The sequence below is a fragment of the Hevea brasiliensis genome, chromosome 7 (assembly GCF_030052815.1).
Source record: "Hevea brasiliensis isolate MT/VB/25A 57/8 chromosome 7, ASM3005281v1, whole genome shotgun sequence".
In the NCBI taxonomy this organism is placed as follows: Eukaryota; Viridiplantae; Streptophyta; class Magnoliopsida; order Malpighiales; family Euphorbiaceae; genus Hevea; species Hevea brasiliensis.
In genome coordinates this window covers 90,251,777-90,266,726 of record NC_079499.1, presented here as the reverse complement: position 1 = coordinate 90,266,726, position 14,950 = coordinate 90,251,777, and the positions used below count along the sequence as shown (strand labels likewise).

Here is a 14,950-nt window from a genome sequence, read left to right as displayed (position 1 = left end):
GATGGCTTCTATCTTTTTGGGATCAACCCTAATCCCATCAGCTGACACTATATACCCAAGGAAAGAGATCTCATTCAACCAGAACTCACACTTGGACAACTTGGCATATAACTTTTTCTCCCTCAATGTCTGTAGTACAATCCTCAGATGTTCATCATGTTCCTCCCGGTTCTTAGAATACACCAAAATGTCATCAATGAAGATCACTACAAATCGATCTAAGTAAGAATGGAAGATGCAGTTGGAAGCTACTGGTGCATTAGTTAGCCCAAATGGCATTACCAGGAACTCATAATGCCCATAGTGGGGTTCTAAAGGCTGTCTTAGGAACATCAGACTCCTTTACTCTCAACTGGTAATACCCGGATCTAAGATTAACCTTGGAAAAGATGCTTGCTCCTTTCAGCTGATCAAACAAATCATCTATCCTAGGTAAGGGATATTTATTCTTCACAGTCACCTTATTTAATTATCTATAATCAATATATAATCTAAGTATCCCATTTTTTTTCTTCACAAATAACACTGGTGCTCCCCAGGGCGATACACTAGAGTGTATAAACCCTTTATCAAGCAACTTTTGCAACTATATTTTCAATTCCTTCAACTTAATGGGTGCCATCCTATAAGGAGCAATAGATATTGGTTTTGTACTAGGCATCACATTAATAGTGAACTCCACCTCTCTCTCTGGTGGAAACCTAGCAATTCCTCGAAAAATACATTCGAAAAATCACACTGTGGGTATGTCACAAATACTAGGCCTTGCTTTCCTGGCATCAATCACACTAGCTAAGTAAACTTCACAATTCTTCCTTATCAACTACCTTGCTGTAATGGCTAATATGACATTAGAGATAATTTGTTCTCTCACCCACAACCGTCACCTCTTCATTGTCAGAAGTTCTCAACGTGATTCTTTTTGGGCAATAATCCATAATAACTTGGTGTTTTGACAACCAATCCATCCCCAAAATCACATTAAACTCATAAAAAGGTAATGTTATCAAATCAGCTGAAAACTCATGTTCTTGAATTCTCAAAGGACAATCCCTATAGACCCTGTTCACTGTCATACTATGGCCTAAAGAGTTTGTGGCTAGAATATCTTGCTCAATTGTACCTTTTTATAAACCCCTCTCTTCGGGTAAAATGGTGCAAATGTATGAATGTGTAGAACCTGGATCTATCAATGCATGTACTGAGGAGTCAAAGAGAGTAAATATACCAATAATCACATTTGGTGCATCCTAATCCTCACAGGCTCTGATGGCATAGGCACATGTTAGTGTTCGAGTGTTAGATCTCTCTACTGTCTTAGATGTAGCTCTCTGAGTACCCCCAGCTACCTCAGATATGCTAGGTCTCCTACCCCTCTGTGCTATAGGAATGGACCTCTCTGTTAGTGGTGCAGTGGTAGTCCTCCTCCTAGGGCAATCTCTTTGAAAATGATCAGTGGCATTACATCTATAATAGGCTCCTTGTAGTCCCCACACTCACCTATATGCCTCTTCCCACAATAGCCACATGTGGCTGGGGCTGGTCCCCTCACTATAGACCCTGGAGCACTAGCCACTGAAGCTGCTGGCTGACCCCTCCTGAATGTAGACCCCTGTCCCTATTTCTGGGATTGTGCTGTCTTTATGGTCCCTTAAGCCTTTTGCTAGCTATATAAGTGGAACTAGACTACCTAAGACCTCTCTTTTGCTGCTCTTGAGTTCTCCTACTCTGCTCACCTTCTCTAACCCATTCGACATTCATAGCTGCAACCACTAGCTGAGTGAAGTCCTTAATCTGTAGTTCTATGACGTGGAGCTTAATGTTATCATTAAGACCCTCTGTAAAGCTTCTGCATCTATCAACCTCTGTAGGCACAATCTCCCTAGCATATCTGCTTAGCCGAACAAACTCCCTCTCATACTCTACTACAGTGAGATGTCTCTACCTCAAGTTAATGAATTCTCTCCTCCCATCCTCAAGATAGATATGCTTGATATATTTCTTCCTAAACTCAGCCAGAAAGAACTCCCAAGTCAATTCAGCAGGCTGGATCATGTGTGATACTATGTCCCACCACAAATATGCATCTTCCTAAAGTAATGAAACTGTACACTCTAAACTCTACTTAGGAGTACAATGCAACTGCTGGAGAATCCTCTCTGTCCTCTCCAACTAATACTTAGCAGCTGCTGGATCATCTTATTTCTTTCTCATAAAATCCACTGCCCCATATTTCCTAAGCTTCTCCAGGGGGGACTTCTGTGAAGGCTGAGCTTGTGGGATGGCTTCTGTTATCTGTCTAAAGAGAATAGCCATCTGTTGGAAAAAGAACTATTGTAGCTATGCAGACTGTCCAGATGCCTGTGCAGCTGGATCTCTCATGCCTCTATCACCACTACTACCAGGAGCATGACTTTCTACTTCCTCATCAATAACCCTCTGTGAATTTGAATCCATTCCTTAACCTAAAATAGACAGAAGAGTAGATCTGCATAAGTGTCACCTCAATTCCCTATAGATACAATGCATGATCACACACATTTTATGTCTTTATATCCATCTAGGTCTAGGAATGCCTAAACCAAAGCTCTGATACCACTAAATGTAACACCCCCCCACTTGATCTATAGTGAAACCGAGTAAAGGAATGGCACATTCTGTGCACGGAGCACCTAAACTTGTATTATAATAATTTTTTCCTTAATGTTTACTTTTTATTTTTAATAAATTTCAAATGGAAAAACTACAAGAGTTTTCCCTAAATATTTAATATCCACCTGTTAATAACAATATTTATAATTTTCAATTACAATAATAATGACAATCAATTCTCATCATATTTGTATTCAACTTCATTCCTTCATCATATGCAAATATTAACATAACATATATTCAGACATTCTTTAGTTAAATATATAAGTTTATAAACCTGTAAATGTAACAAAATATATTTATACTTAAATTTACAATCATCAAAAATAAATTTACATCCTGTATTTTCAGTATATGACAAATGGGCATATAAAAGTGAGTGGTTACCACAAAGTCCAAGTATGAGGTGACTTCAAACTTTCCTGCAGATCCACTCTCTCCTCTCCTGTCTGACTATCTACTCCTTCTTCTGTACCTGCGCGAGGGAAAAACCTACGCACAAACGTTTATAGCTTAGTGGTGCACTCGTAATTTAAAAAAATAAAAACAAAACCTACATACACACTGTAAGAGATAAAAACAAAAATAATGTTCAAAAAATAAAGAAACTCAAAACATCAAATTTGTGACCATTTCCAAATGCAAACATATTAAATCAATTAAATGACACAATGATTATATGAAATCTTTAAAGTTCAAGGTTTAACATAATTCTAATTATATTTGTGTACATTTTCTTAATTAAATCATATTTTAAGATTTGTTATATGCCCATAGTAATCTATGACAAAACTGCATGTACTGGATATGGGACTCCCAGTACTGAACTCTCGATGTCTCTGACTGGTTTAACAATGGGCACTCGATGCCTCTATATAACTGTCAACATAGACTCCCGGTACTGAACACTCGGTGTCTCTGACCGGTTCAGCCATGGGCACTCGTTTTCTCTAAATAACTATTAATATAGACTCCTAGTACTGAACACTCGGTGTCTCTGATCGGTTCAATAATGGGCACGTGGTGTTTCTAATAGACATTCATTAATCTAGTAACATAATTAATGCAGTACTGCTAATGATGTCCCCTATTGGCCATAATCAATTCTTTAGCTAATTGGTTACTTTCCTCACATAATAATAAGTTTATTTAGGCATTTTATCAAACACTTGGTGTGCAAAATTCGCATGCCAAAATGAACTAGTTTCCTTTTTTTTCGGACCCTCGGAAAATACCTTTGTATTTTCTATCAAAAGTACTTAAATCTTGCCATTGGAACTAACAAACATTCATCCAATACCAATTTAATTTACCAAGGTGGCTGCCCCAAAAGAACACACACACACACACACAACTAAAATTTCCGATCAATTCAGGTAAACAGGGCAGCAAGGTTAAAATTCTACCAAAAATTCTAGTAATAAGGGTTTCATGGAATCTTTTCCAAAATTGAACTTCCATATTTCCATTTCAATCTCCAATTTGAATCATATCAAAATCAGGTCTACAACTCAAGTTTTGAATGAAAATGTGCAAATTGTTCTAGACTCCAGTCATTGTCAGAGCAGTAATAGGAAATGCAAAAATTTCACCATGCAGCCAATAAAATCAATTTTTGGTCATAACTACAAAGTTTTAGGGTATTCATATAACTTTCCAATGGTTCAAGAATCACATTATTTCAAGTTCTAGAGCACAAGTTATGAATTTTCAAATTTAGGTGTCCTACTTCTAGAAATCATCATGTCAGTTTTTCAGATTTGAGCAATAAAAAGTTTTGCCCTCAAACCCCATCTTAGCGGGGGAATTAGGTCTGGCATGAAGCTACAAAGTTTTAGACATTCACCAAGGTTTTCATAGATATAAAAGATCACAAAAATATAACTTTCCTAGCTCAAGTTATGAATTTTTAAATGTGATTGATCCTACAACCCTACTGGCAGAACTAGGGTTCTATCACCCCTACCAACTATTTTTCTCACCATTTTATATTTTCCCCTTATCCCTAGTGACATCCTTACTCAAAATTGATAAAAAATAAAGGTTATAGCACTAACCGTGGTTGTAAACCAGCTGCTACCCTTTCTCCTTTCAATCTTCACCAAAACCATTTAAGGAGTTAGGGTTCTTCAAGCTCGATTCAATAAATCCCTTACTTCCTTGCCTATGCCTTCCAAAATTGGTTTGATCTAGGGTTTTGGTCTGGTTTCTCTCCTTCAAATTTGAGAGAATTTGCTATCGAAAGAGGAAAAGAAAAGAGGAGGAAAAATGAGGATGGTTGGCCAGCTAACAAGGGATAAAGGAAGAGAATGTCTCTTGGTTTTTACCCATTGGTCCTTAGTGAGGTTTCAACTTCCCATTAGTTGATCACTTTATCATTTCTAATTTTTCCCCTCAACTTTATAATTGATTCAAGTTATTCCTCCAATCTTTTATTTACCCATTAACTTATTGATTAATTCATTTTAGTCTTTTAACTCTTAGTGGCCAATTTCCTAGGTATGAAAAGAAACAAGTGCACACCCACCTAGTTTGCCACTTATATCCTCTTTCCTATCTTAACTTAATTTAATTGCTTCTTTTCATTTTTTTGACTTATTAATTCATAATTATACCTTAATTAAGTCTTAATTAAGAGTTTTACAAGGTCCTACATGAATTGAAGTAGTAAACAAATCTAAAATATCGATTTTTAGCCACTTCCTAAGGGAGTTACTCATCGTCCGGACTTGTGCACATTTAACTAATTTCTAACCCTTTTTTTTTTTATTTTCCTTCAACCTTACTTGATCTTTATTAAATTTAATTATGACTTCTTACTTTAATTTAAGGGTGGGTCTAGACATTCCAGCCATCCAAACAAATATTAGTTGCCAGAATAATAGAATGTACGGAACTACATAAAGTGAGGACATTACAATTAACCTCTAAACTCAAAGCTCATGTTGATTTTAATTTCTGTATTTATTTTTCATGTCATCAACCTCTGGACTCAAGGTCCATGTTGATTTTAATTTCTGCAATTTACCTTTCTTGTTATCAACCTCTGGACTCAAGGCTCATATTGATTTTAATTTTTGCAGTTTACATTTCCTATTTAATAGCCTCTGGACTCAAGGCCCATGTTGATTTTAATTTATGCATTTAATATTTATGTTATCAACCTCTGGACTCAAGGCCCATGTTGATTTTAATTTCTGTAATATTTTTTTTCCTGTTTGTCAACCTTTGGTCTGAAGACCCATGTTAATTTAATTTCTGCAATTTACTTTTCCTGTTTATCAACCTCTGGACTCAAAGTCCATGTTGATTTTAATTTTTGTAATTTACTTTTCCTATTTATCAAGCTCTGGTCTCAAGACCTATGTTCATTTTAATTTCTGTAATTTACTTTTCCTGTTTATTAATCTCTGGAGTAAAGCTCCATGTTGATTTTAATTTTTGTAATTTACTTTTCATGTCATCAACATCTGGACTCAAGGTCCATATTGATTTTAACTTCTGCATTTAATTTCATGCTATCAACATCTGGACTTAAGGCCCATGTTGATTTTATTTTATGCAATTTATTTTTCATGCTATCAACCTTTGGACTCAAGGTTAGTGTTGATTTTAATTTATGTATTTAATTTTCATGTCATCAAACTCGGAACTCAAGGCTAATGTTGATTTTATTTTCTACTATTTAATTTTCATGTTATCGACCTCTGGACTCAATGTCTATTTTGATTTTAATTTTCTACAATTTACTTTTCTGTTCATCAAAAACAATTTATTTTCCTATTGATCAACCTCTCAAGCTTATTTCATATGTCAAGTGTGAGTTACATTTTCACTTCAAATTCCACCCTATTAAATTTTGCATTTCAAATGTTTTCAAATTTGACATAGTTTTAGGTTTTACTAGTTTAAAATATGAGTCTATGTCTTTACATGTTTTCTATTTAAAGGAAACTCGAAATTTCTTTTCTCTTTTCCTGTAATAGAAAATATACAAAGAGGAGCAGCTGTAGACACTATATTTTGTCTGGACCAATAAAAAATTAAAAAAATTAATTAAAAAAAATATGTATGTGCAAAAAAATTGCAATTTTATTAATTGAGTTGTTATTTCCTTCTTTACTTTAATTCTAATTTAATTTTCAATTTTATTTCATTTTTTTTTTAATTTTAACTTTAATTTTCTACTTGGATCTTAATTTTGATTTCACTTTCATTTCAACTTTAATTTTAATTTAGTCGTAGTTAAAATAAGAAATAAAAAGAAAAATGAAAACTTTAATCTTGAGCTTTTAATGTTAGGATTTAATTTCAACCATTAGGTTTATAATTTTTATTTTAGAAAATTGAAGAAAATAGTAAATTTGTTTCAATTAATCTCCACCTTTGATTTTCTTTTTAACTTTGTTTTTTAGTTGGAGAATAGAACAAATTTGGCACTTTTTAATCTAAACCTTTAATTTTCTTAAGATTTAATTTTCACCCTTGGATTAAGAATTAGTTAAAATATTTTGCACCTTTTAATCTTGACCTTTTATTTTTATAGGAGAAAATTTAGACCCTAGGATCAAAAAAGTAATAAAACAAAATAATTCCAAATTAATCCTAGCCATTAAGTATTTAGAGAATTAATTTTGGACCATTAAATTAGGAGTTTGTAAAAGAAATAAAGAAAAATTTTAGTACCATTAAATCCTATCCCTTGTTTTTTTTTTCTTAGAGAATAAATTTTTACCAGTAGATCAAGAATTAATTAACGTAAAAATAAAGACAAATTAGTACAATTTATTTTCTACCTTTGATTTAATTTATAAGGATAGATTCTTAACCCTTGGATTAAAAAGCAATAAGTACAAAATTGTCATAATTTGATCCTAGCCTTTGATTTTTCTTACTTTAATTTTACACCATTAGATCAAAAAGTGAAAAAACCAAAATTGTACACTCAAATCTCATCCTTTTTTTTTTTTTTTTTTTTTTTTTTTATCTTGAATCACCACCATAAATACTCTATTTACTAAAGTTCAAGGGGTGAGCAGATTTTGGGTGAAAAAAAAAATATTTTGAAGCTTTCTCTCAAAACGACATTCACTCTCACATTCACAATACAACATTGCCTCAGTAATACTCGCCATACTCAGTAAAGCAAAACATGAAAACCCATTTTCTTCTTACTGCTGCCTCTAAGTCCCTCATTTTAGTCTCCTCTTCAAAGTCTCACTCTTCCTCCACGATGCCACACAGTAACTCACAATTTCTGGATATTCAAAGTGCAACATCTCCTTCTATGGCTTGGATTTAAATATTAGCATTTTGCTCCTCCCTATTCTACTTGCGCTTCTTTATCGTTGTTTAGTGTACCTGAAATATCATTCAAACCGTTTTTAGGCTTGCTGTAATCTTGACCACCTTCCCTCTATTGCCATTAACAGCCCTCAGGCACTCCTACATTCACCTTGGCAATGCATTCTCCTCACTCGAACTTCTACTTAGGTAGGTCTGGGTAAGAATATTCATGATGTTAAGAGACTGTGAATTTTTTTTTTTTAGTTGTTGTCTCTTTAGTATTGAAAGCATTCATTATTTGTTTTTCTTTTTTTTTTGGGTCCATATTGCTTTCATGGATAGAGCTCCTCAAATTAAATCTCATGGACAATAAATTTGTGTTGGTTATAGGTAGAAAAGTTCATTGTGGGTTGATATGTAATATGTGTTTATGAGACTAGGGGAATGATTTTATGATGAGGAAACTGGACATGTCATCTGTATTCACTTGCAATATGGAAAACAAAATAATAGTAATGTTATTCTATTACCCAACTCATTTTCTTTGTTTATGCAGTATGATATTGATAGCATTGCAGGAATGCATCTAATAATATGCTTTGGTTGATAGATGTCGGTGGTTGAAATTCTAATGCCCTATGAGAATGCATTTTTTTTTCCTCATATGTTGTTATTATTGTTGTCAACTGAGAATGTTTGGACTAATAGTGTATGGATAAAATGTATGAGTATTGGATAAACGAGGGTGTTATAGAACTAAAGTGTGAAATATCTTTTATGAGGCCTTGCTATTATAATATTTCTCTATAGAATATGAGTTTTTCCTTGAAATATCATGTTGATGTGGTTTTAAAAGATCGCATTGTGAATACTATATTGGTCTTGTCAAATTAGAGAGTCTGTAGAAAGACTAAAACCAGTTTGTTTTATTTTTAAAAAGGGTTTTCTTTATTATTAAAAAAATATATCTTTAGTAGTTAAGGAGATACCCCTTAAGCTGCTTAAATAGGGGGATACCCCTTAAGTTTTTCCTAATTTATTAAATTTATTAAATCAAATAAAAATTTTTCTCTAAAAATATATATATTTTTAGTAGTTAAATGGTACTCCTTAAGCTACTTAAATAAGGGGGATACCCCTCAAGTTTTTTTCCAATTTATTAAAATTATCAAGTCAAATAATATTTTTCTCTAAAATACATTTTTTCAGCAATTAAAGGGGCACCCCTTAAGCTACTTAAATAGGGGGTACATCTCTTAAGTTTTTCATAATTTATTAAAATTATTAAGTCAAATAAAAATTTTTCTCTAAGAATGCATTTTTTTAGTAGTTAAAGGGGTACCCCTTAACCACTTAAACAGGGGATACCCCCTTAAATTTTTTTCGAGTTTATTAAAAACAATGTATAACAAAAATCTTTCCATAAAAATTTTGTTAGGTACCTTAAATACTTAAATAAAGAGATACCCTTTGAATTTTCTAAATTAATAGCAATTAATAAGTCTTTTTATAAAATATCAATTTTTTAGTGGTTAAAGGGGTACTCCTTAAACTACTCAATTAAGAGATACCCCTTGATTCTTTTTAATTGAATTTTTTAGAACAAAAATCACTTAATTTTTTTTTGTTTTAGTAACCTTAAAGTTTTTCTTCAAGTCATCCAATAGAATAGCTCTTACAAAAATTATTTTATGTTTTTTTTGAGGTTCTTCTATTCTTTGTGCTCTTAGTATTTAACTTTTGGAAAGGTAAAGATAAATAAAATGATTGGTTAGAAGGAATAGCAAATAAATTTAGTCTAATTTTAGTCAAATTAAGACTTTACCTGAAATCTAAGTCCACTTCTAATTGAACTTCGTTGATGTGAAAATTCTTGTTGAGATATAAGATGTATGAATAAATGTGCAGGCCAAGATTACAATTTTGTACAGGTTGTGTTGTGTTGAAAATTTCAGAAATGTCTAATTTTTAAGAGAAACTCTGCCAAATTTTTGACAAATTTATAAGTAATGATATATTTGATTTGGTCTGTAGTAAATCTTTTCTTATTAAATTATGTTTAATATATGAATGATGAAATGTGTATATATGTTTTTTAATTGAATTAATAAAAGTTAATATTGTGGTTAATTAATACTAATGATAAGATTTTGATCTTGTTAAGTGGGATACCCACTAGTGGATCAAACTCTTTAGGCATTAATTGAGACATTCTTTTAATCGAGATATTGATTGAAAGAATAAAAGTCTTGGTCAATATCAATTTAATTTTGTTTCTGTAATTCTTAAAAGAACTTTAATTTATGGATAATAAAGTGTAAGGTTGTTAAATAATTGAATTAATAAAAGTGTGCTTTTCTAATTATTATTATTATTATATTTAGCAAAATTAGTAAATAATAAAATAGACTTTTTTTAATTAAATTAATAGAGATTAAGATTGTGGTTAACTAGTATTGACGATGAGATCTTGATCCTGTTTAGTGGGGTATGTACTAGTAGATCAAACTCTTTAGGCATTAATTAACATTTTCATTTTAATCAGGATACTGGTTAAAAAAAAAATGGAAGTCTTGATTTATATTAATTCAACTTCTTTTCTATAATTATTAAATTATATTTAAATTATCAACAATAAAATGGACACTTTTTTAGTTTAATTGAATTAATGAATATTAAGGTTGTGGTTAAATCAGTGTCGATGATAAGACTTTGATCTTATTAAGCAGGATACCTACTAATGGGTCAAGCTTTTTAAGCATTAATTAACACGTTCTTTTTAATCAGGATAATAATTAAAATGAATGAAAATCTCGGTCCAAGTTAATTCAATGTATTGATTATATTATACTTAAATTTAATAAAAATCAAAATTTTATTTTTTTTATTGTTTTAAAATGGCTTTCAACTTTGACAATATGGTCCCATCTTCAAAAATCATCTTTTTTAATTTTAAGCAAAAACTAATTTTTAGGTAGCAAATGACTTAATATCCACTTTTATTTTTTTGCACACATTTTAGATTTCAGCAAAGGATTCTAGATCCAATTTCATTTTTCTGCAACATTACCTCTTAAGTCATCTTTAAAATATTTTTGAATTATAATTCTTTCTCATCAAAGTTCATCAATTGTTAAATTTGAAAGCCTCTTTTTGCATTCTTATACTTTTATATAAAAATCAATACAAAAATGGCTACTCTTTTTTTAAAAATTGTTTTATAAAAAATAATAAAATAAAATAAATGGAGTCAAAAAGTTACTTTTAATATCGCTTCACTTACTTTTGTATTTGACTTACCCTTATAGTGAAACATTTATGTGTTCCTACATTTTTGTTTTTTCTTTGTTTCAAATTAAATACAAGGAACCAATATCATAATTTAAACTCCATTAAAATTATTGGCATTAAATTATTGTGAGCATACTATTAAATCCACCTATCCTATTAAGGGACAATTTAGGGTGCTTAACACCTTCCCTATGCGTATATGGGTCCCGGACCTTGGATCTCTAGATTAGATGTGGTAAACAATTTTTCTAAAATTTTGAAAATTAAATGGTTTTCTTTAATTTTCCTTAAAATTAAAGTAGTGACTCCTTCCACTTTGATTAGAATTGTCTAGCTAAAGCAAAGCTGACAAAATACAATTTTAATTAAGTATTAACATAGAAAGGGAGAAATTAAATTTAAGTTAATTTGTACAAGTTAAAGAGGGAAATTTAAAAAACAAAAATTGTTCTACTAATTTTGACCACTTTCTAATGCTCTTGTGCTTGTGAATTCATTTGTGGTTAGGATAACATGATCTTGTCAACGATTATCAACTTTTGTCTAATCGTCTAAACTAGTTTGTACCTTGATATGTGCATAATTTATTAATTTTACTCCCATCACATTTAGTGTTTCTAGTATGTTTTTATGCATAATTCAGTTGGTTAAGTATATTTATCATTTAGGCATATGTTTAGATAGTTGTTGCAATAATTGTGTTAAATGGAGAAATTTTCAACATTTGACCTTTGCTGTATTTTTCAGATATTTCTAAAGTTATGGGTCTCCAAATTGAGTACTGTTTAATCCATTGAAAAGCTAAGATAAAGCACTACAAATGATAAAGAGAGACCAAAGCCCAAATCAGTCTCCAAGATTGACAAAATGAGCTATAGATCTATTGCAAAAGCCCAGACTTGATGTGTCACGACCAGTTTCAATATTTATTTTGTATCTAGAGTTCCTGATGTCCAAATGAAGCAAGCCCAAGCCCAATTGAACCTTAAGAGCTACCTCTACAACTTCTATGAAGGGCTAGACACGAGATGAGGCCATTTTAATTGTGAAAAAGGCAATGAAGTCATCACTATAGGCTGGACTGTCTATCTGCATCAGTCCCAGTTTTTAGGCCATAACTTAGGCTGTAGACCTCGAATTTGGGCAAATGAGTACCCGTTGGAAAGCTAAGAAATAGGGCTACAACTTTCTTAAAGAAGGCAGAGACAGATTCAGAAAGAACCTCACTAAAAATCAGTCTTGATTTTAGAGATGTGAATGCAGGCTGAAAATCTATCTTTTGAATTTCCTATCTTTGGGATTAGGTTTTTGATTATAAATGCGTCTTTGGGCAGCAGCTAAAACACAACCATTCAGTAGCCTCTCGACCTCAAAAATACCTTCATTCTCCATTCTCTTTTTAGATTTCTTCTTTATTTTTCTTCAAATTTTCTGTAAGCCATGAACATAAGTGGCTAAGTTTTTAATTCAGTTCAAGGAATTCAAGTTTTTTTGCGTGATTTGTAAGATCAAGTTCTTAATTTAATTTATGTCTTTTTGAATATCTATTGTTTTCTGATTTCATTATCATTGTTCTATTGAATGATTTGCTAAAAAGGCCTATTAGTTAATTGTTTGATGTGATCAATTGCTAGTTCATCTTCATAATCCGTAATTGTTGTGTAAGATTGAACATGAGTAGCAATTAGGTTTTATTGATTATGATCTCAGTTTTCGATAATAACCTAAGGAAACAATAGGTTAAATTAAATGATTTATGCTTCAAAAATTGTTATTCAGCTTAACTACTTCCTATTCTTAAAGCAATTATTAATTTGATGAGGATTGCTTAATACCCATTCAGTTAATAATTAGAGTCAACAAGAGTGCTGGGCTCGAATTGATGAGTATAGAAAAGTTAGGGGTTTACCTCACTGTTTGGTAAATCTACATTAAGTATTTAATAAGATAAAATTGTATTTCTTTTGTCTATGATCGAATCAATACATTAGAATGCGAATTACCTTGGACTGAAGTCTGTTTAATTTGAGAGTTTCATATTTAATTTTAATTCTTAATTTCTGATTTCTTCTTTGGATTGTGAATTACCCCCCCCCCCCCTCCCTAACCTTTGTTTCTTTTTCCATTACACAAGTGCATGAAATTTAGTAATTCAGTCTCTAGGGTTTGACTTGGACTTACCACTTATTGCAGAAAATATTTTATTACTGGTAATTTCAGTTAATTTAATTTCTAGTGGAATCGACAACCATCAAGAATTTTGGCACCATTACCGGGGACTGAAGTTTATTGGATTTCATGTTTTTAGTGTTAGGATATCTGTTATAACCTTTGTTTGTGAAGTGTTGTTGTTTTCAGGTTTTCGAAAAAAAATTACGATGTTACTATTCATCAAGAAGTTTGGTTGAATTTAGAGGGTGACCCATACCTATTTTGAAGGAAACGATGCTTTCTTTGGCCCATACTATTCATCAAGAAGTTTGGTTGATGAAGACCAATCAATCAATAGGATTCTTTGGCCCCACTCTCTTGAGGCTAAATTTGATTGTTTTCTAGGGTTTTGAGGCATTTTTCTGTTTTTACTTTGATTTCTTTTTGTTTATGATAATAACTTCTCAATCTGGTGAGTTGATCTTTGATCTAGAAGTAGAAAAAACAACTAAACAGTTGAGAAATTTGGCTAAGTAGGCTAAGCAGATTTCGAGTACATCTGAAGGAGTCCAATCTCCAAGGGAGTTAAGTTAAGATTCGGATTTGGATTCAAATTTTGAAAACGAAACCATGGCTGCTAGAACCTTGAAAGAGTTGGCTGCTCCTGATCTAAACTAACAAACTTTGTGTATTCAATACCTTGTTTTAAATGTTGCTTTTGAGTTGAAATCTAGACTAATCCATTTGTTGCCTAGGTTTCATGGTCTTGTAGGTGAGGATCCACATAAGCATTTAAAAGAATTTCATGTTGTGTGTTCCAGCATGAAACCACAAGGAGTTTCAGAGGATCAAATCAAAGCTTCGAGCTTTCCCTTTCTCACTGGAAGGCGCAGCTAAGGATTGGTTGTATTACCTTCCTTCTAGATCCTTTAACTCATGGAATGGGATGAAGCAGATATTTCTGGAGAAGTATTTTCTTGCTTCCCGTGCTTCCAATATAAGAAAAGAAATTTGTGGCATCTGGCAGTACAATGGAGAGAGCTTGTATGATTATTGGGAACAATTTAAGAAACTGTGTGCAAGCTATCCCCATCATCAAATAAGTGAGTAACTTTTGATTCAGTATTTCTATAAGGGACTTCTACCAATGGACCGCGGTATGGTAGATGCTGTTAGTGGAGGAGCTTTGGTTGACAAGACACCATAAGAGGCAAGGAGGCTGATTGCTAACATGGCAGCAAATTCTCAGCAGTTTGGAATGAGAATGGATCACACACTGATGAAGGTTAATGAGGTAAGTACATCTAACCTTCAGAAACAAATTTCTAATTTAACTTCTTTGGTGAGGCAGTTGGCTGTAGGGAATATGCAAACTGTTAAGGTATGTGGAATCTGTTCGAGTTTGGGTCATGCTACTAACATGTGTCCTACGTTACAAGAGGATGAATCAATGCAACATGCTAATGCAGTAGGACATTATGGATAGCCACAATGCAGGTATGATCCCTTTTTGAATACTTATAATTCAGGATGGCGAGATCATCCCAATTAGAGTTATGGGAATCAACCG

The 14,950-nt window shown here is 32.2% G+C and overlaps 1 non-coding gene across 1 annotated transcript; it reads right to left on the bottom strand.

The window, feature by feature from the left end:
• Positions 1-14,374: 14,374 nt before the first annotated feature.
• LOC131181820 (small nucleolar RNA R71) lies at positions 14,375-14,481 on the bottom strand. The gene has a single exon (XR_009150297.1). It is a non-coding gene; the product is annotated as a small nucleolar RNA R71 (small nucleolar RNA).
• Positions 14,482-14,950: the final 469 nt, after the last annotated feature.